At 42.1% G+C, this 20,762-nt stretch overlaps 2 protein-coding genes across 10 annotated transcripts in view; one reads left to right on the top strand and one right to left on the bottom strand.

The window, feature by feature from the left end:
- The window catches only part of MTFR1 (mitochondrial fission regulator 1), a 98,988-nt gene that overhangs the window by 68,446 nt on the left and 9,780 nt on the right, over nt 1-20,762 (bottom strand). For 2 of the 9 annotated variants that reach the window (XM_089336277.1, XM_002710531.6), the window contains exons 1-2: nt 15,577-15,710; nt 3,420-3,556 (exon numbers count right to left, since the gene is read on the bottom strand). The gene's annotated coding sequence lies outside the window, so the exon portion shown is untranslated. Of the gene's footprint in view, nt 1-3,419; nt 3,557-14,894; nt 14,920-15,576; nt 15,948-20,762 lie in introns of those variants that run through there. The other 7 variants (XM_070075102.2, XM_089336276.1, XM_089336278.1 and 4 more) reach the window with 7 other exon arrangements.
- ARMC1 (armadillo repeat containing 1) overlaps nt 19,170-20,762 on the top strand; it is a 43,045-nt gene continuing 41,452 nt past the window's right edge. The window contains exon 1 of the mRNA XM_089336280.1: nt 19,170-19,303. The gene's annotated coding sequence lies outside the window, so the exon portion shown is untranslated. The remainder of the gene's footprint in view (nt 19,304-20,762) is intronic.

Genomic DNA, 20,762 nt, shown 5'->3' with positions numbered 1-20,762 from the left:
GCTGGGCCTGTCCATAACCAGAAGCCAGGAGTTTCTTCTAGATCTCCCAAGTAGGTGACAGGGGCCCAAGGATTTGAGGTATCTTCTACTGCCTGCCCAGATGGTTAACAGAGAGCTGGTTAAGTGGCACAGCTGGGACATGAGCCAGTGCCCACATGGGATGCCAGTGGTGGCTTTACCCAATACACAATGCCAGCCCCTGTGGATACAGTTAAAAACTGCCTTTCCAAGGTTGTTGTACCAATGACATTCTCACAAGCAAATATGAGATCTCCAGATGCTCCACATCTTTGTCAATAGTTGGTATTTTATTTTTTTATCTTTGGTAATTCTGTGATTTCTTTACATGTTTGGGGGGCACTACAACATCTTCTTTTGGGGGCCAACGTGGTGGCATAGCTGGTAAAGCCACTGCCTGTGATGCCAACATTCCATATGGTTACCAGTTCATGCCTGGGCTATTCCACTTCTGATTCAGCTCCCTCCTAATGGCCTAGGAAAAGCAGTGGAAGATAGTCCAGGTATTTGGACTCCTGCCATCCACGTGGTAGAACTGGAAGAAGCTCTTGTCTCCTGACTTTGACCCGGTCAGCTCTGGCCACTGCGGTCATCTGAGCAGTAAACTAGATCTCTAACTCTTTCAAAAAAAAAAAAAAAAACAAAACCTTTTCTGAACTGTCTATTCAAATATTTTGTTTCTTTTTTTTATACAAAGACAACAAAAATGGCATTTTTTCAGAGCAGTTTTAAGTTCACAGCAAAATTCAGTGGAAGATAGATTTTTTTGTATATCCCATACCCTTACTTAAGTATGGTCTCTTGACTATCCACACCAAAGTGACACATTTCAACAAACCTATAATGATACATCATCACTCAAAGTCTACATTTTATATTAGAGTTCCCTTTTCCCCTCTAAAATTTATTTCTTTAGTTAGTTGAGAGACAAAGTCACAGAGAAAAGCAGAGGGAGGACTGGGTGAAGCAGGGAGAGGAGGAGGAGGGGAGAGGTGATGAGGGCTGAGTAGATTCCTTTTCTACTGCTGGTTCACTCCCCAAATGGCTGTAACAGCCAGGGTTAGGCCATACTGAAGCCAAGGGCCAGAAACTCTGGCTCGCACAAGGGTAGCAGAGGCCCTTGTACTCAGACGCATTAGCAGGAAGCTGGATCAGAAGCAGAGCATCAAGGATTGGACCAGGCACTATATGGGATGCAGGCATCATAAGCAGTGGCTTAATGCACTGTGCTACATAACTGACCCACATTCTGTGGATTTTGACAGATTTATGTTGACATGTATCCATGCTATAGAATGTTATAGAGAAGTTTCACTATCCTAAACATCCTTGGAATTCAGGCTAATCATCTCTCCCTCCTTCCCAATCTCTGGCAATGGCAGATCCTTTCAGTTTCCTCAGTTTTGTCTTCTCCATAATGTCATTCGATAAGAATCATAGTCTGTAGACTTTTCAGACTGACTTTTTTTTAACCAATATGCATTTAAAGTTTCTCCAAAGTACCTCATGGATTGATAGCTCACTTCTTTTTAGTGCCAAATAATGTATGATCGCCCTGATATACCAGGTTATCCATCCATTCGCCTACTGAAAGACATCTATTGCTTTCAAGGTTTGGCAATTATTAATAAAGCTGATATAAACATTTGTGTGCAGATTTTGCTCATTTTTAAAGTCGACAGTACATGAGTATTATTATTCTCTCTATAGCCAGAACCATCAGGACAGACAAAAAGAGATTATGAGATTATAATATGTGATTATAAAAGTTGAGAAGTCCACAATCTGGCATATGCAAGTTGGAGGCCCACAAGAGCTAATAATGGTTAAAGTCCTAATCCGTGTCCAGTGGCTTGAGGGCCTTCTCTGCATGCAGAATATGGATGTCCCAGTTCAAGCAAGACAACAAACTCACTCTTCTTTTGTTTTTTTATTCTGTTCAGGCATTCAGAAGATTGGATGGTACAAATTTTCTTTACTTACAGATTTAAATACTAATCTCTTCTGGAAACAGCCTCACAGACACATTCAGAAATAATGTTTGACCAACAAGCTGGGCATCCCTTACCCCAGTCTGGTTGATACACAATATTAATCATCACATAATTTTTCTAAAAATTACCTGAAAATATATTAACATATAATATATATCACATGTTTACATATAGTACATAAAATTATCTGCAAAAATTACTTTGACTTATTTTTAGGTCTGGCCTAGAAATCAAGATTAAGGAGCACTGGTTAGAAAAAGATGATGAAATGAGTTAACTTACATAGAAGAAGTGGAATAGAGTTCAGGAAATAAAAAAAAAAAAAAAAACACAAAGGCATTCAGAAAAAATGATCAAACAGGTAGTAGAAAAATTAGAGTGCTGCTGTCATCAAAAAGTAGAAGGGCTTTCAAGAAGGGTAAATGATCGCTAAACACAGAAGGAAGATTGCACAGTGACCTCTTTTTCTTTCCTTCCAAACTTCTCCACCATGATCTCTGGAATCATCTTTGAAGGTAAACATATTCTATCACTATTGAGCTCTCCTGGTCTACCTCCATCCCTTAACAGAAATTGGCTTCCTTTTAGAATATTGCTTCAGGATGACAGCATCCCACATCAGAACGCCTGGGTTTGAGTTCCAGCTCCACTGCTGATTCCAGCTTCCTACTAACATACATCCTCAGAGGTGGCAGATAACAGGTTGAGCAGATAGGTCCTTGCCATCCACGTGAGACACCTACACTAAGCTCACAGCTCCTGGCTTTGGCCTGGCCCAGCCCAGGCTGCTATGGTCATCTGGAGACTATAAACCAGTGAATGTGAGATTTCTGTTTCTCCCTCTGACTTTCAAAGGAAAAAAAAAAATGTTTTTTAAGATCATTCTTTCCACAGCTACAGCCTTCTTAAAGGGTTTCTGCTTGCTTAATCTGTTAATCTATGTTAATGCTGTTTCCCACCAATTATTTCTCTAAGTTTTTTTTTAAAAAAAAAACAACCCTTCCATGGGGCCAGTGGAACAGTTTAAGGTTGCCACTTGCAGTGCTGGCATTCCATATTGGAGTGCTAGTTTGATTTCTGGCTGCTCTGCTTTGAATCAGCTTCTTGCTAATGCTCCCAGGAGGGCAGTGAATGAAAGATGGCCCACATACGTGGGCCCCTGCCACCTGTGTATGAGACCAGGATACAGTTCCTGGCTCCCAGCTTCAAGATAGTCCAGCCCTTGCTGTTGTGGCCATTTGGTGAGTGAACTAGCAGAAGAAAGATATCTCTGTCTCTGTCTCCCTCCCCCCCCACTCTCTCAGATATTCTGCCTTTCAAGTAAACTAATCTCAAATAAATAAATAAAATAAAAAAACCCTTCCTCGAAGGCCAACCCAAAGGAACAAAAAACAGATCAGTGCTTACCAGAGGCTGGCTTAGCTAAAGAGGAAGCAGAAGGAACACGGAACTATTCTTTTATCTTGGTTGTAGTAGCAGTGATATGACAGTTCACCATAGAAATGTTCACCAAAAAGAGTGGATTTTGCTGTATGTAATTATACCTTCATTAAGAAACAAAAACAAAGTCACTTTTTTTTTTGGAGGTAATACTTAACCACTCTCACTGTGGTTGTCAAATAAGATAACTGAGTCATTCTCCATAATTCAGCTATGACATTAGCAGAGTTGCTGCCTCACTCCAAGTCCTTCCCTAAAAGGAATTCTGCACTTTGACTTCATTAGCACTAGTATATCAACAAATATATCTTATATTCTTACTGTGTAAGTGGTACATTAAACAGTACTGTACAAGTCCATTTAGATAAAGATCTAAAAAGCGCAAAGCTGAAACTAAAATAATCATATGTTGGGGTTTTGTTTTCCTTTCCAAAGTTTTATCATCTTTGAAAACAGGAACAGTGACCTACAGTAGGAGCATGAAAGGAACTTTTTTAGAGTGCCAGAAATCTTCTATTTCTTGACATATATACTCTAGGTATATTTACTCCATAAAATTTTATTAAGATGCATTTCATTTAAAAACAAAATCTAGAATTAAAAAAAAGTCACGTTTTAACTCCTTTGACATACAATTTGATCAATTGAGATCCTCTGTTTCTTCTCCTACAATTTTCACCCACCTAACAGTCTCTTCTCACCTTTAGTTTCTTCTATTCATTCAGCCAAAAAAAAAAAAAAAATCACTTGAGCCATTGCTTTGATAGTATTTTTTAAATTTTTTAAATATTTATTTACTTGAAAGGCAGAATTAGAGAAAGAGGAGGAGAGACAGAGTGATCTTCCATCTGCGGGTCCACTCCCTAAATGGCCACAACTGCCAGAGCTGGTCCAGACCAAACCCAGGAGCTTCATCTGGGTTTCCCTTGTGAATGCAGGTGCCCAACGAGTACTTGAGCCATTCTCCACTGCTTTCCCAGGTGCATTAGCAGTAAGATGAATCAGAAGTGGAGCAGCTGGGAGTAGAACTGGCATCAATACGGATTGCCAGTGTCGCAGGTGGTGGCTTTACCAACTATGCCACAACACCCACCCCTTGCAAATATTTTCAACTCTTTGTTTTACTCTCTTATTTATTCAATAAGCCAAAATGATGATTCCAACAGATTATATTTCCTACAACTGAGCTACAGAAAAGTTACTGAACTTTACGTTTTGATGTTGTAACCAATATATTATTTCCAGTCTCAGCTGGGCCTTCACTGCTTCTCATCATTCTAGAAAAATCTTATTTTCCTCCTTTCTCCTCTTGTGTTCTTTATTTTTTTCTTAAAGATTCACTTTTTTTATTTGAAAACTAGAGTTACAGAGAAGAGAGGGAGAGAGGGAGAGTTATCTTCCATCTGCTGGTTTACCCCCCAATTGGCTACTATGGCCAGCGTTGAGCCAGGCTGAAGCCAGGATCTAGGAGCTTCTTCCCACATAGGCCACTTGGGCCATCCTCCCCTGCTTTCCCAAACACACTGGCAGGGAGCTGGACTGGAGCATCTGGGACTCAAACCTGTGACTGTATCGTATGCCAGACTTAACTTGCTATGCCACATCACCAGCTCCCCAACTTGCATTCCAGAGCAGTTACTTCAAACATTTTATATACTACTCAAACTGACAGAATCTTTCCTCAAGAAATCCTTCAACATCCTGACACTTCACATGCCATATACTTAGCTATATCTGTGACTATTCTATCCCACAGCCTTCCAACTATGTGCTCAGGATTCTATCTCCTCATTTCAGAGCTCTCACGATACCACAGATGCTCCATATATAACATAAATTTTCTCCTGTCCCCTGTTAACTTCAATTGCTTACTATTTTCCTGTTTCACTCATCTATAGAAATCTAAATTTGAATTCCTTAACTTTCCCCCAAAATTTGTTGCATATGAGCTCCCTACCTCAGAAAATGGCATCCCTACTGCCAATTATTCCTTCTTTCTTTCACTGTCTACAATCAGGTTCTATTTTTTCTTCTAAATATACCAGATTTCATCTCCAATGTCCTTACTGTTATTCTAAGCTTTCACTAATGTAAAAAAAAAAAAAACCCACATTAATTAGACTATCTGTCCACCAGTTTTGCCCTCCCCTTTCTATCCATTCTCAATAGTGAAGTAGGTCCTTTATGATCCAGCCTCTATTCTTTCCTATCCCCCATGTTTATATCTTACTCTTTAGTTCAGCCACAAAGGTAAATGCAGAAATCCAACATGCTTTTTTTTTTTTTTTTTAAGATTTACTTATTTATTTGAAACTCAGAGTTACAGAGAGAGAGGTCTTCCATCCGATGGTTCACTCCCCAACTGGCCGCAATGGCCAGAGCTGCGCAGATTAGAAGCCAGGAGCCACGCCAATTAGAAGCCAGTAGCCAGGAGCTTCTTCCAGGTCTCCAACATGGGTGCAGGGGCCCAAGGACTTGGGCCATCTTCCACTGCTTTCCCAGGCCATAGCAGAGAGATGGACAGGAAGTGGAGCAGCCGGGTTCCAACTGGCGCCCACATGGTATGCCGTAGCTTCAGGCCAGGGCGTTAAGCCACTGTGCCACAGCGCCGGCCCCTCAACATGCTTTCTTCATCTCTGGACTTTCCTCCTATCCAGTATTCCTCCACCCTCTGTATTCTTACTCACCCTTTCTTTCAGCTTAGCTACCACTTCCTCCAAGAGGTGACTGAATATATGACCAGGATATATTCTCCTATGGAGTAGCACATTAAAACAATGGAGCTAAACTGTTTGTCTCCTTTACTGGAATTTAATTCCCTCAAGGGCAGAAACTGTCTTAGGAATCACAGGCCCCAGCCTGCGGCAAAGCAGATAGGACATAAAAGTTGCTCAATTAACATTCTGATATTAAATGAGAGAACCTAACCCCCAAGCCAGTGCCCTTCTTATGCCTTCTCAATAGTGAACAGATATCTAAAAGGAACTTTGCTTCTAATACAGGTGAGCTATGTAATTTCAGACAAACTCTCTCCATTGATGACAATTAGTAAACTAACTAGACAAAATATAAAAGTCATAAGGGCTGATACTAGGGCACAACAGGTTAAATCATCTCCTGCAACGCCAGCATGTAAGCCCAGTCCTTGCACCCATGTGAGAGACCCAGATGGAGTCCCAGGCTCCTGGCTCAGCCCTGTGCTACTGCAGCATTTGGGGAGTGAACCAGAGAATGGAAGATCTTGCTCTCTTGCTTCCTAACACTCTACCTGTCAAATAAAATACATAACACATAATATATTTATACAATCACCTATTTGAAAGTATCAGAGAACTATTGAAGCAAACAAGTAACACAAGGCAACAGTTGATTCCTGAGACTAATAAAAAATATAGACTTCTAATGAGATTTATTTAGAAAGAAGAGAAAGGGTGTGCATATCAATATAAATTGAATGAAGAAAGCAACATCACTACAGATCCTAAGGCATTAAGAAAATCACAAAAATCAAAATAAGTTTGAATGTAGAAGTTAGAGTGGTGGTTACCCTTTGGGTAGAGATGGCTAACAGTTAAAAGTATGTCATAAAGGGGTTTTGTGGAGTGCCAACAACCTATTTCTTAACCTGGATGTTTGCTTTGTGATAAGTTATTGAGTTGTACATTTAGGTTTGTGCATTTTTCTGTGTAACACTTCAAAATAAAAAAGGTTTTAATAAGGAAAGCTGGCCGGCGCCGTGGCTCACTAAGCTAATCCTCCGCCTGTGGCACTGGCACCCCGGGTTCTAGTTCAGGTTGGTGCCGGTTCTGTCCTGGTTGCTCTTCTTCCAGTCCAGCTCTCTGCTGTGGCCCTGGAAGGCAGTGGAGGATGGCCCAGGTCCTTGGGTCCTGCACCCTCCTGGGAGACCAGGAGGAAGCACCTGGCTCCTGGCTCCTGACCGGTGCTACACGCCAGCTGTAGAGGCCATTTGGGGGGTGAACCAATGGAAGGAAGACCTTTCTCTCTGTTTCTCTCTCTCACTGTCTAACTCTGCCTGTCCAAAAAAATAAAAAATAAAAAAAAAAGGAAAGCTAAGAAAGCAGGCTGCATTTTATTTTCTAGGTTCCATATGAACATACATGTCGATTATATAAATAAAATGTAACTTCTCAGAATAAGATGGTTTAGGCTTACAGTGTAGTCTACTCTGGCACAGGCTATATATAAGAAATAGCAAATTACCTTTTGTAGAGAGGTATGGTTGGCAGCTAACAGAAAAAAAAAGTCTAGAGTAAGTGAGAAATACATAAACTTTGAAAACAATTTTATTTCCCTCCATAAACACTATGAAAATATATAATAATATATTGCTAGACTAGAATGTATAGCTGTCAAATAAGGAAAATACAAAATAATACCATCATGAAATAATATGATGTCTGTTTGAGATAGTCACAATAAAAGTTACTAGCAATAATTTCACAACAACCCCATCACTTTAACAATAAAGTTGTTATGAAATGTAAAATGCCAAAAATTTAAAAAGTTTCAACACTTACAGCAAGATTACAAGATTTATATGGAGATTATTTTTATAAGGTCTTTGAGAATTGTTCAAGGAAAAGGCCATTAAACTATCTTTAGGAGGAATCTGACCTATTTTATAGTTGGGGAAAATATCTAAGAAGATTAACAGAACATTCTTAGTTTTTTGGTAGGTTAAATCATCATTAGAATGATGTTTTATGTTCTCAGAATACTAAGAGACTAGATAAACCATATCAGTGTACCCCAAATGACAGTCTAAAAACTTCAGCGCCAATGATGCAGAAAAAAAGGACCATGAAGAAAAAAAAAAAAAAAGAAAAAAGTTTATTCAATTTAGAGCTATGGTCCTTTATTTTTCCAACATCTGTGGCGTAAAATGCCTATTCTCCTAGGAGATGGGGACAGTGGGTAGCTGTTATTTTTTTTAAAGACGTCGTTCCTTGTGTGAAGTTGTCTTTCTTGTGTCAATCCTCTCCTCTACTTTTAGAAAACTAAACTTTGAAATTCAAGTCTAGCAACCACTGCTATATCTCATACTATAAAACAATGATATAGTATTCCACCTATAAGTACAATTTGACAGTAATTCAGAATTCATATTCTACTCATGCAAAATTAAGTACACTGCTATATTCCCAGTGCTCACAATAGAATCTGACAAAATGTCATTTTTTAAAGACCATAAATAAATAAATCTCATGACCTTTAATACATCTCTCAACAAAAGGTGAAACTGGTTAGATAAGAGGTATGTTAACATAACTATCTAAAACCTCATGAAAATTCTTTTCAGTCAACATACTTTAGATATGAAATTAGGCTTTTTTTTTTTTTTTTTGACATGCAGAGTTAGACAGTGAGAGAGACAGAAGAAGGTCTTCCTTCCCTTGGTTTACCCCCCAAATGGCCGCTACGGCTGGTGCGCTGCGGCAATCCGAAGCCAGGAGCCAGGTGCTTCCTCCTGGTCTCCCATGCGGGTGCAGGACCCAAGGACCTGGGCCATCCTCCACTGCCTTCCAGGGCCACAGCAGAGAGCTGGACTGGAAGAGGAGCAACCAGGACAGAACCGGCGCCCCAACCAGGACTAGAACCCGGGATGCCAGTGCCGCAGGCGGAGGACTAGCCTAGTGAGCCACAGTGCCAGCCTGAAATTAAGACTTCTAAAGGGCATTGTTAGAAACTATCTTTCTTTTATTTATTTGAAAGGCAAAGTTATAGAGACTCAGAGAGAGGTCTTCCATGCCCTGGTTCACTCCCCAGATGGCCACAATGGCTGAAGCTGCGTCGATCGGAAGCCAGGAGCCAGAAGCCTCCTCCGGGTCTCCCACACGGGTGCAGGGGCCCAAGCACTTGGGCCATCCTCTACTGCTTTCCCAGGCCATAGCAGTGAGCTGGATTGGAAGTGGAGCATTCAGGACTTGAACCGGCATCCATATGGGATGCAGGCACCACAGAAGGCAGCTTTACTGTTATGCCACAATGCTGGCCCTGAAGCTATCTTTCTTGATGATGTAAATGGATATAAATGTAGAGACAGAGGTGATATTTCCATTTCAGCTAAAGATCTGGGGCTGGCATCTCAGCCTAATGGGTAAAGCTACCTCTTGCAACACTGGCATCCCATATGAGAGCTAGTTTGTGTCCCCGCTGCTCCACCTCCTTCCAGCTACCTGCTAACGCACGTGGAAAAGCAGCCGAAGATGGCCCAAGTCCCTGGGTCCCCTCACCCACGTGGGAGACTCATATGAAGCTCTTGGCTCCTGGCTTCTGATTGGCTCTGCTCTGGCAGATGTGGTCATTTGGGCTGTGAACCAGTGGGTGGAAGATTCTCTCTCTCCCTGCCCTTCCCCTCTCTGTTGCTCTGCCTTTCAAATAAATAAATCAATAAGTATTTAATGAAAAAATAAATAAATGCTGCTGCTCTTGGGCTCAAGGGAGTGACAAAAATTCACTGTAAAGGTGATTTTGATAAATTGTGTAATAAGTATACTATGAGATGAGAGACCCAAATGAAGTGCCTGGCTCCTGATTTCAGCCAGCATGAACCAGCAAACAGATCTGTCTCTCCCTCTTTTCCTTGTAACTTTGACTTTCAAGTATACCATGTATATTTTAAAAATTGTCTTACTGGAAAAACTCTTTGTAAATGAAGACGTTCAGTGTTTGAAAACTGATAAAGGTATTTACTAAAGAATTAGTTATGAAAGGGAAAACTAGAGACAATCTAAAAGTCCTTGAATAGGGGCATAGTTAAACTCAACACATCTGTTCTAAGTTTAAGGTAATTAAAACAAAAAAGAAGGGCCAGCATTGTAGTGTAGCAGGTAAAGCTGCCACCTCCAACGCTGGCATCCCATATGGGGGCCAGTTTGAGACCCGGCTACTCCACTTACAACCAACTCCCCGCCAACAGCCTGGAAAAGCAGCAGATGACCCAAATGCTTGGGCCCCTACTATTCAGGAGGGAGACCTGGATGAAGCTCCTAGCTCCAGCCCTGGCAGTTGCAGCCATGCAGGGAATGAACCAGTGGATGAAGACTATCTCTCTGACTTTCCCTCTAACCCTTTCAGATGAATTAGTAAATATTTTAAAAATAAATAAATAGGGGGTCGGCGCTGTGGCATAGGGGGTAAAACCATTGCATAGTGGGTTGGCGCCGGCATTAGATATGGGTGCTGGGTTTGAGTCCCTGCTGCTGCTCCGCTTCCAACTCAGCTCCCTGCTAAAGAGCCTGGGAAAGCAATGAAAGACAGTCCAAGTACTTGGGCCCCTGCATCTACATGGGAGACCCGGGGGAAGCTCCTGGCTCCTGGCTCTCGATGGGCCTAGTTCCCACCCTGGCTGTTGTGGCCATTTGGGGAGTGAACCAATGGATGGAAGATTTCTCTGTCTTTGCATCTCTCTAACTCTGATATCAACTAAATAAGTCTTTAAAAAATAATAAACCAAAAAGATACAGCTATGCATGAAAGGATTTTCATGATAAAATACTGAGTTAAAGCTAAGACACACGATTCGATGTTGATATATTAAAGAATACATTATATGTTTTTTTTTCAGTCTAAAAGACTTAATTTAAACCATTTAAACCACAACCAATTGATACTAGTCAAATTCAGCTGTGTTAAGTTGATCTGTTAAATGATATCAAATACTTATACAATTCATGAGCATTTGGGGAGTGAACCAGCAGATGGAAGATTGGTATCTCTCTCAGCCTTCTAAATGAAGTGAAAATAAAATTTTTAAAAATGACAACTTACAGATTGACATAAGTTCAGTTTTATAAAAGAAGGAACTGTTTCAGAAGTACCATATTCCAGTCCTTACAACAGCAGCCCTGAGTGCTCTCCCAGCAGACACATATATTTCATTTTACTAGCCATTCTAGCTTTTGAGAATAGATAATTGAGGCACCTAATGGCAACTAAACAAATGACTAACATCCTTAATGAACATAAAGTGCTTGCAAACCAAGCAAAAGATAAGTACAACAGAAAAATTGGTAAAATACTTGCACAGGCATTTTGCAAGTGGAAAAGCAACCAAACATTTGAAAAAAAAAAATGTTTAAGGAGCTCACTAGTAACCAAATAAAAAAATTAACTAAAAACTGTTACCACTTTTCCTCATCAAAACTGGCAAATATGAAAAAGGAGACAATCCATATTGGTAAAGGCATGGCAAAAATGCAACGTTTTGGGTGAGCATTCCATTATGTAGACAACAGCAGTTTCATTTCTCGAATTTTTTTTTAAGAGATTTATTTCATTTATTTCAAAGTTACAGAGAGAGAAGTAGAGAGGTCTTCCATCCACTGGTTCACTTCCCAGATGGCTGTGAAGGCCAGCACTGGGCCAGGCGGAAACCAGGAGCCAGGAGCCTCTTCCAGGTATCTCTTGTGGATAGCAGAGGCCCAAACACTTGGGCTGTTCTCCACTGCTTTTCCCAGGCCATCAGCAGCAAGTTGGATCAGAAACACTCATACAGGATGCTAGATTCACAGGCAGCGACTCTACTGGCTACACCACTGTCCCAGCCCCTCTAGAAATTTCTCCTAAAGAAATAAGCTGACTGGGGCCAGCACTGTGGCACAACAGGTTAATGCCCTGGCCTGAAGCACCAGCATCCCATACAGGTGCCAGTTTGAGACCTGGCTGCTCCACTTCCTATCCAGCTCTCTGCTATGGCCTGGGAGAGCAGAAGATGGCCCAAGTCCTTGGGCCCCTGCACCCACGTGGGAGACCGGAAGAGGCTCCTGGCTTCAGATTGGTGCAGCTAGCCATTACAGCCATCTGGGAAGTGAACCAGCGGATGGAGGACCTTTATCTCTGTCTCTATCTCTCTAACTCTTTCAAATAAATAAATCTTAAAAAAAAAAAAAAAAAAAGAGAGAGAGAGAGAAAGAAGCTGACAAAAATTTGAGGGCATGTGCTGTGGCACAGCAAGTTGAGGCACTGTTTGTGATGCCTACATCCTGTGTCAGAATGCCTGTTTGACTTTCAGCTTTCTCTGCTTCCAATTCAGAATTCGGCTTCTTGCTAATGTGTCTGGGAGATAGCAGATGATGGCTCAAGGACATGACTCTCTAGCACTCATGTGGGAGACCCAGATGGAGTCTTGGCTCCTGGCTTCAGTTTGGCCAAGCCCTAGCTCTTGTAGACATTTGGGAAGTGAAAAAGCAGATGGAAGAGCTGTGTATGTCCCTCTGTCACTATGCCTTCCAAATAAACAAATAAATCTAAAAATTAAAAATAAAATCTGTAGAAAAACCTCTCCTCTCAAGAATCATGAATAGCTTTTAAAAACTGGAAAAGAAACCAAAAAATCTAACAAAAAGATTGGTTAAATATACAATTGGTACCACATTCATACTCTGAAATAATCAGACAATAAAAAGATATTCAGGGGGCTGGCACTGTAGCTCAATGGGTTAAAGCTGTGGCTTGTAGCACCAGTATCCCATATGGGCATCAATTTGAGTCCTGGCAGCTCCACTTCCAATCCAGCTCCCTGCCAATGCACCTGGGAAAGCAGTGGAGGATGGCTTAAGTCCCTAGGCTCCTGCACCCATGTGGATGAGGCTCTTGGCTTTGGCCTAGCCAAGACCTGGCTTTGTGGCCATGTGGGAAGTGAACCAGTGGTAAGATCTCTCTGTCTCTCCTCTCTCTGTAACTCTACATTTCAAATAAATATTTTTTTTTTAAAAAAAGATAGTTTTAAATCTTAAAAAAGATGCTCAATATATAAATCAGATTACAAAATACTGCATATAATCTCATTTTTGTAAATAAATGTGTTTAGGGACGTTGATTGAAAAAAAGATCAAGAAGAGGGAGAGGGGTTGACAAAAATATTTTCAATCTTTGCCCGCTCAGTGCAAAAGCAGCCACAGACAATATGTAAATAAATGAGCATAGCTAGGTTTGTGAACACTGAAATTAGTTTCAAATCATTTTCAAGTATCATGAAATAGTTTTAAACATTTTTTTTGTATTGTTTTTTACATAAATGTAAAAACTCCACTCTCTCAGTGCACACCAAAACAGCCTCAGGCCAGTTTAGGCCCTTGGACCACAATTTGCCAACCCCTTGTCTAGGATATATAGGTAAGCATCAGGGGCTATTGAAATGGTGGGATTACATTTTTGGCAACTTACCTAAATTATGTAATTTCTGCAACAAGTACATAATAAAAAGAGTTGAACAGCTGAGTAATAATTAACATTTCAAAGGGCAGTGTGTAAGACTGTCCAAGAAAAATCCCTGGAAAATGAAGTTCACCAACACTTCAGAATCTATTTTATCACACCATCTGTTTTATTCAGGCTTTCTTTTCTTCACTACTTCCCTTTTTTTCATAAATTCACCAGATAGCAACATTTATTTCCTTTATGTTCTTCAGGTCAACTCACTAATCCTTCCACAGCTCAGGTAAAATCATCTTTGACAGTGCCAGGTCACTACCCACCTATGAGATGTCACTTCTTTGCTCATTAAATTCAGACTCCTTGGACTTAGCATTGAACTTCCTTCACAACTGAGGCTATCCTACCTTCAACTATCTTTCTAGTTCCTTATTCAACCCACATTATTTGGATGAACACACTGTCACAAAAGTGGTGTTAAGATTGGGAAGATGAGGAATACAGATGAAATATTCAGTCTAAATATCCAGGATGCACTAAAGGAGTGCCTACTCATTGATGTATATACTTCCTGCCTTTTCTTTCCCCTTTAACTGGCCATGTGTTAAATAATAAAATGTTTAGTCCTGTATTTATTGAGCTACATTTATATATGTTGCTCATAACTTAAAATTCAGTTGCATTTGTTTACTGTTTCAAAGAAACATACCTCTTTCTTACTGTTTTGTACATCTGTAAAACCAATATGGTTGTGTAGCTCAATAGAAATCATTTTCTACAACAGTTCCGTCTTAACTCCTGCTTGTGGAAACTTGATTATGGTGAAAAGAGCAAGACGTTTACAATGACAAAGATCAAGATTAGCATCCTTCATTCCATCTCCCACCCCTAGAAGCAGGGTAATCTTAGCCAAACTGGGTGACCTAATTTATTTTTCCTTCAATTGTGAAATGAGCTAACACCTTCAGAGGGCTGTAGTAAAATAAAAAGGTGGAAACAGTTTCACAGGGCCTCATGCATACTAAGCTCTCCATAAACAGAAATGACCAACACAATTATTTATGCTCCAAAGTCATGACACGACACCCTAGGTTATTTACGACCTTCGATCTCAGAAATTTTTAAAACCTGAGCACAGGGCAGTCAACCTTGTAGTACGCTCTTTAACGTGCGCCTTAATGTACTCAATTCCTCTAAAAAGCAAGTGATTAGACAGCACCATAGAAATATGTTAAAAAGAGATTAAACGGGATGTCTGCGACTTACTTCAAAATAACCAAGGGAACAGAGTTGACGCTGGAGTTTATTCGCTCAACTTCTCTACACTCAAAGACTGTCTTAGGAAAACTGGTTTTTAATGCCCAAAGGCCGACTTGTCTGGGGCTTCAAGCAAAACCCTGGTCACGGTCAGGAAGATGCGTTACAAAGTTCTGGGAGGCGGAAAGCGACACAGCAACGCAGCCAGGTGAAGCAGGTCAAGCCTCCTAAGCGGACCCGGGAGCGCGCTCCTCCTCCCGGAATCCCCGGGGCCGGCTCCCGAGGCCCGGGAAAGGGCGCCACAGCCCACCGGGCCGCCGCCTGCCGGCCGGCGCGCAAACGACGGACTCTGCAGAGCGCGGGGGAGGGCACCGGGGATACGGGGTAGACCCGCAGGTGGCGAGTCCCAGCTTCGGGACAGGTCGGAGCCTCCTCTCCGCTCCCTCAGAGCTCCGGACCCACGAGGCCCTTCAGCCACCCGGCAGCCGGAGGACATCTCCGCCTCCGATCGGCGGGCCGCGGTGCAGACACCCAATCGGCCCACGGAGCCCGCCGGTCTCCCCGCATTCCCAAACCGGACTCCCTCCATTCCCGCCCCGACTACTAACACAGCGTCCCACCGCCGCCTGCCCGGGGACTGCCTCCTTCACCCTCTCCCCAACCGCTTTTCCGAGTCCCCAGCCCCACGTACCTCGGCCGCGCGGCACCCAGCACCTTCTCCAGCTACTCAGGCCTCCAGATTGGTTGTCCCGGGGCGTTGCTGCCAATCAGCCAATCCCCGCCCCGAGCCAGGGCCAGGCTAACCAATCCTCTATTTCCTCCGACTCGGAGGCGGGTGTAGGGAAACGCCGACGGAAGGCAAGGAGACCGCCCCAAATGCCGCCGGCCGCCTTCTCGGTCGGTGTGCGCACGCGCAGGGTTCGGCGAGGGGCGTGTGCTTTCGCGTGGCCCTCGCTTTGTGCCTTCACTGCTGGCTCCTGGAGAGGGCTTTTGTTGGTAAACTTCATGCTCTGGGTCTATAGGGAGACCCTCATTCTGAATGTAGCCGCAAGTGTGTATTACCTTGAAAGAAGACATACGTTTTAAGCCCTCGTTAACCTAACATATGTTAAGTCCATTTCATACCACGCTATAGGGACTTGGGTTCACCCGGCAGATCTTCTGTCTGGGCGGACCTCACATCCGGGGTGTGTCTGTGTTAGGGAGGAGTGGGGGCTTGGGGTTGTCCAAAGTACGTGGTGGATAAAGATACTGCTTTACTATCTTTGGTCCCAGCGTCTGTTCAGTCTGATTCATTGGTGAACAAGGTTTTTAAAAGTTGAAGGTCTGTATTTCAAATGATTGTCATGAAAATACAATCATAACACTTAGCATGAACTCTGTTCAGCATGATAATGTGTGTAGGCATGATTCATATTCATAAAAGTTTCGTATGTAGGGTGAGACCACCTCTAACTAGTTCTGTGTTGGTCTTTGAAGAGTTCGTTGATTGGCTGTCTCTTACCCGCCCATTGCAGCTGATCACAGAGGTCCCTCCACAAGCCCTAAGAACTGGGTGTTCGTGCCCTGGGTAGCCCAAGTTTCTTCCTCCCCTCCTTCAGTAATCATTCATTTACTCAACAAGGACTTGGTGAAGGCCACTGTGACATTACAAAGATTAAGAAAAGCCTTGAGCCACACCCTTCATTGACTTTACAGGACAGGATAACAGGGAGGTGAAACACAGACGTGACATATGTGATCCTAAGGCATAGTAGGAAGCCACGGTGACAGGAGCCCAGGAGACATGCCTGAACATGTGGGGTGGATCAGGGAACACCTTGAGAGGAATGAGAGCTTGGTGAGAAGCTTCACGGAATAGCAACAGTATCTGAGCCAAAGGGATAGGGCCAACTGACAGTGACATTTCTAACAACATCACCTGTTTTGTTTTGTGTGTGTGTGTGTTTAAGATATTTTACTTAGTTTAGAGACAGAGTAAGAGAGGTCTTAGGTCTTCTGGTTCACTCCCCAAATGGCTGCAAGCCAGAGCTGGGCCAATCCGAAGTCAGGAACTAGGAGCTGCTTCTGGGTCTCCCGCGTGAGTGCAGGGGACCAAGCACTTGGGCCATCTTCCACTGTCTTCCCTGGCCACTGGCAGGAAACTGGATTGGAAGTGGAGCAGCAGGGACTTGAACCGGCATCACCTGTTTCTTCCGAAAGTCTTCTAGTTGTATTTACTGCTAAAGTAATGAAGCTGTGCTCCACGCTCCTGACTTAGACCAGTCTTGAGACCCAAGGAGGAATCCTGATACCGAATGAATTCACATCCTTATATGTTGTTCTCTATTATTTAAAAAGAGGGGGTCTTAAATCACCCACCACAAAGGGGAAGTTTTTGTTCCCTTCCTTCACATTTCCCTTAATACTAAGTGCCTCAGAATAATCTGCAACTTGGAGATCTGGGTGAGATCTATTATTTAAAAAGAGGGGGTCTTAAATCACCCACCACAAAGGGAAAGTTTTTGTTCCCTTCCTTCACATTTCCCATAATACTCAGTGCCTCAGAATAATCTGCAACTTGGGAGATCTGGGAAAGAGCTGAATTAAACTTGGGCCACTCCCCAGTAAGTTATTCCTGCTTCTCTTGTAGTGGAGGGGATTCTAGAAATAACTCCTGTCTGTGCTGTGTGCCATCTCACTCAAGGCTGTGACACAAAGGTGGGTCTCATGTCACCTGGGGCCAGAAGTATATGGCTAGTGGAAGAGAAAGAGTTTGAAATGTGCTGAGCCAGAAACTCATCTAGGGGAAAATCTTCCCATCATCACACACTTTTAAAATTACAAGCAGAATACTTTGTTTTTCGCTTTTAATAAAATTAATTTTAGAATAATTTCAGATTTACAAGCTGTTGCAGATATAGAAATATCCTGTGTACCCTTTAGCAGGTTTCCCCCAATGTTAACATGTTACATTACCATGATACATGTTAACTTGTTACATTACCATGACACATTTACAAAACTAGGGAGCCAAGTTTAGTACATTGCTGCTTGTATTCACTAAACTCCAGACTTTAGTTAAGTTTTACTAATGTCTACCCTTCAAATAAAATAAAATAAATCTTAAAAAGGAAAAGAAACTTAAGATCTAGATATCAGGTGTGCTCATTGATATTAGGGTGTCGCTGACTTTAGCCTATCTGAATGGATAGAGCTAGGTACTATATTACCACCTTGTTCTTAAATTCTTGCTTATATCTCTGTGTCAGGCAGCCTAAATGGTGGCCCCACAATGTTCCCTGCTTCTGTTTTCTTTCTTTTTTTTTTTTTTTTTTTTTTTTTTTTTTTTTTTTTTTGACAGGCAGAGTGGACAGTGAGAGAGAGAGCAGAGAGAAAGATCTTCCTTTGCTGTTGGTTCACTCTCCAATGGCTGCCGCTGCCGGTGCGCTATGGCCGGTGCACCGCACTGATCCAAAAGCAGGAGTCAGGTGCTTCTCCTGGTCTCCCATGGGGTGCAGGGCCCAAGACCTGGGCCATCCTCCACTGCACTCCTGGGCCATAGCAGAGAGCTGGCCTGGAAGAGGGGCAACTGGGACAGAATCCAGTGCCCTGACCGGGAGTAGAACCCGGTGTGCCGGCGCTGCAAGGTGGAGGATTAGCCTATTGGGCTGCGGCACTGGCCACTTCCTGGTTTTCACACCCTTATGTAAACACTTTTCCTTGAGCAAGGGCTAGGTCTTGATGAATAAAACATAGCAAGAGAGAGATCATTCCTGAGATTAGTTTCCAAAAAAAAAAAAAAAACAAAAACAAACAAACAAACAAAAAAAACCAAAAACCTGTGTAGCTTCCCTTTGTCTTCTCTTTCACTCACTTTGAGGAATCCAGTGCTGTGTTTGAGTTGCTGTAAGGAGGCCCACATGGCAAAAAACTGAGGGACAATTCTGACCAGCATCCAGCAAGGAACTTCCATCCATCAGCCTGCAAAAATTCAGTTCTGCCAACAGCCTCTGTCACTTAAGTCTTGAAATTACTGCAGCCCTGGCTGACACCAGGGTTGTAGCCTTGGGAGAGAACCAAGCTGGAAGTTTTCAGCTAGGTTGCATATGGATCCCTGATGTACACAAGATGTCAGATAATAAATGATACAGGGCAAATGTAGCACAGAGTAGGTTAAACCATTGCTTGTTGTGCCAGCATCCCAAACTGGTTCTGGTTCGAGTTCCAGCTGCTCCGCTTTCAATCCAGCTTCTTGCTAATGCACCTGGGAAGGCAGGTGATGATGGTTCAAGTGCTTGGGCTCCTGCCATCAGGATGGACTCCCTGGCTCCTGGCTGCACCCTGGCCCAGATCTGACTGTTGTGAGCATTTGAAGAGAGAACCAGCTAATAGAAGATCCATCTCTGTCTTTGTCTCTGTCTCTACCCTTCAAATAAGTAAGTAAATCTTTTAAAAACGGTTATTGTGTTGAACTGCTAAGTTTTGTACTAATCTCTTTTTTTGTATTAATTTCTTAGGAAGCAGTTGATAACTAATAAAATTCTGTTTCCTCCAAAAGGTCAGATGTTCCTAAATTTCATTTTTGAATCTTAGGTTTTTGTTGAAGTTTGGAAAGAAACAAGGAGTCTTACATGTGAGGATATTAGAAGAAAACAGAAGTTTATTTTTAATGTATTTGATCCTGGTGTTCTTGGCCCAAATTAATGATTCAACTTTCTTGGCAGAATCCAGAACAAACAAAATGTCATCTGCAATTTGGAGTATTTCTAGAATATAGAAAAAAGAATTCACAATTCTCTTACAGTGTGGTCTTGGAAAAAAAAAAAAAAAACAACCTTGATCTTTCTGTGCCTCCAAAAGCCAACAGGAAAGTGAAGTACCATAATGTTATCACTGGGCAAAGATCTATTCATTACTTAATTAGGCAATATTAGATAACTAATGCGGATTCTGAGCTTCCTTTCTTGTAGAGGTGTAACAAAACATCAGATTCCAATTTATTGGTATGCAGTGGGGCTGTGCACTGGTATAGAAAAAATATAGGCATCAAACTCAGATTGATTCATGTTAATACTAGCCTTCTGCCACTGTCTGGTTGTATGGCCTTGGGCAAACCAGTCACCTCCCTGGGTCTCAATTTCCTGGCCTTCACAGTGGATATGGTACCAACTTCAAAGAATAGCCTTGAGGACCGATTACGTAACACTTGTCAAATGCTAAGGCCAATGCGGGGCTTATCACAAGGGTCTGAAAATTAATCACCATAAAGGCCATACAGTCAACCTGCATGGTAGAATCCTGTATTTAATAGAGGAAGAAGCAAATGTCTGTTTCTACCTGAATCTCATTGGATTTAATGACAGGTCCATTTGGTGAGACAAATTCAAAAGTCTGCAAGTCTTACATGGAACTTCCCTAGAAATCAAGGCCTTTCCTTCTAGCTCTACTTTTTCTCTAGCTGAGATTACCTCTCTATAGAAAATGCAGTCCATTGAAATAGGCCTCAACAAGTCTTGTATTAGAATACAGGGAAACCTTCTGGGTGGTAAAAGATCATTGAATAGGGCAATGCAGAGTCCAGGGGATTTAAAGACAAGTTGGGGCTGGATGTGTATGGAGACACTGGGCTACAAGATAGCCAGTTAAGACCAATTGGTGGGTTAACCTCATCTTGTAGGAGGTGAGGGTCAAAGATGCAGGCAGTACATTAGCTTCAAAGCTCCTGAATCACTATGAAAGGTAGATATTCTTGGGAGAAGATAATAGTTTAATCTGCTTTAGTCACATAAATATCAATGCAAATGAATATTTTTACTGTGATGCCTAGTAACAAGTTGCAGAACTTTTAAAAAATATATTTTTATTTATTTGTTTGAAAGGCAGAGTGATGGCCGG

This window comes from Oryctolagus cuniculus, chromosome 6 (assembly GCF_051225735.1).
Source record: "Oryctolagus cuniculus isolate XC-2025 breed Fujian yellow rabbit chromosome 6, ASM5122573v1, whole genome shotgun sequence".
NCBI lineage: Eukaryota > Metazoa > Chordata > Mammalia > Lagomorpha > Leporidae > Oryctolagus > Oryctolagus cuniculus.
The sequence above is the reverse complement of the archived record's forward strand: the minus strand, read 5'-3'. Positions and strand labels throughout refer to the sequence as shown.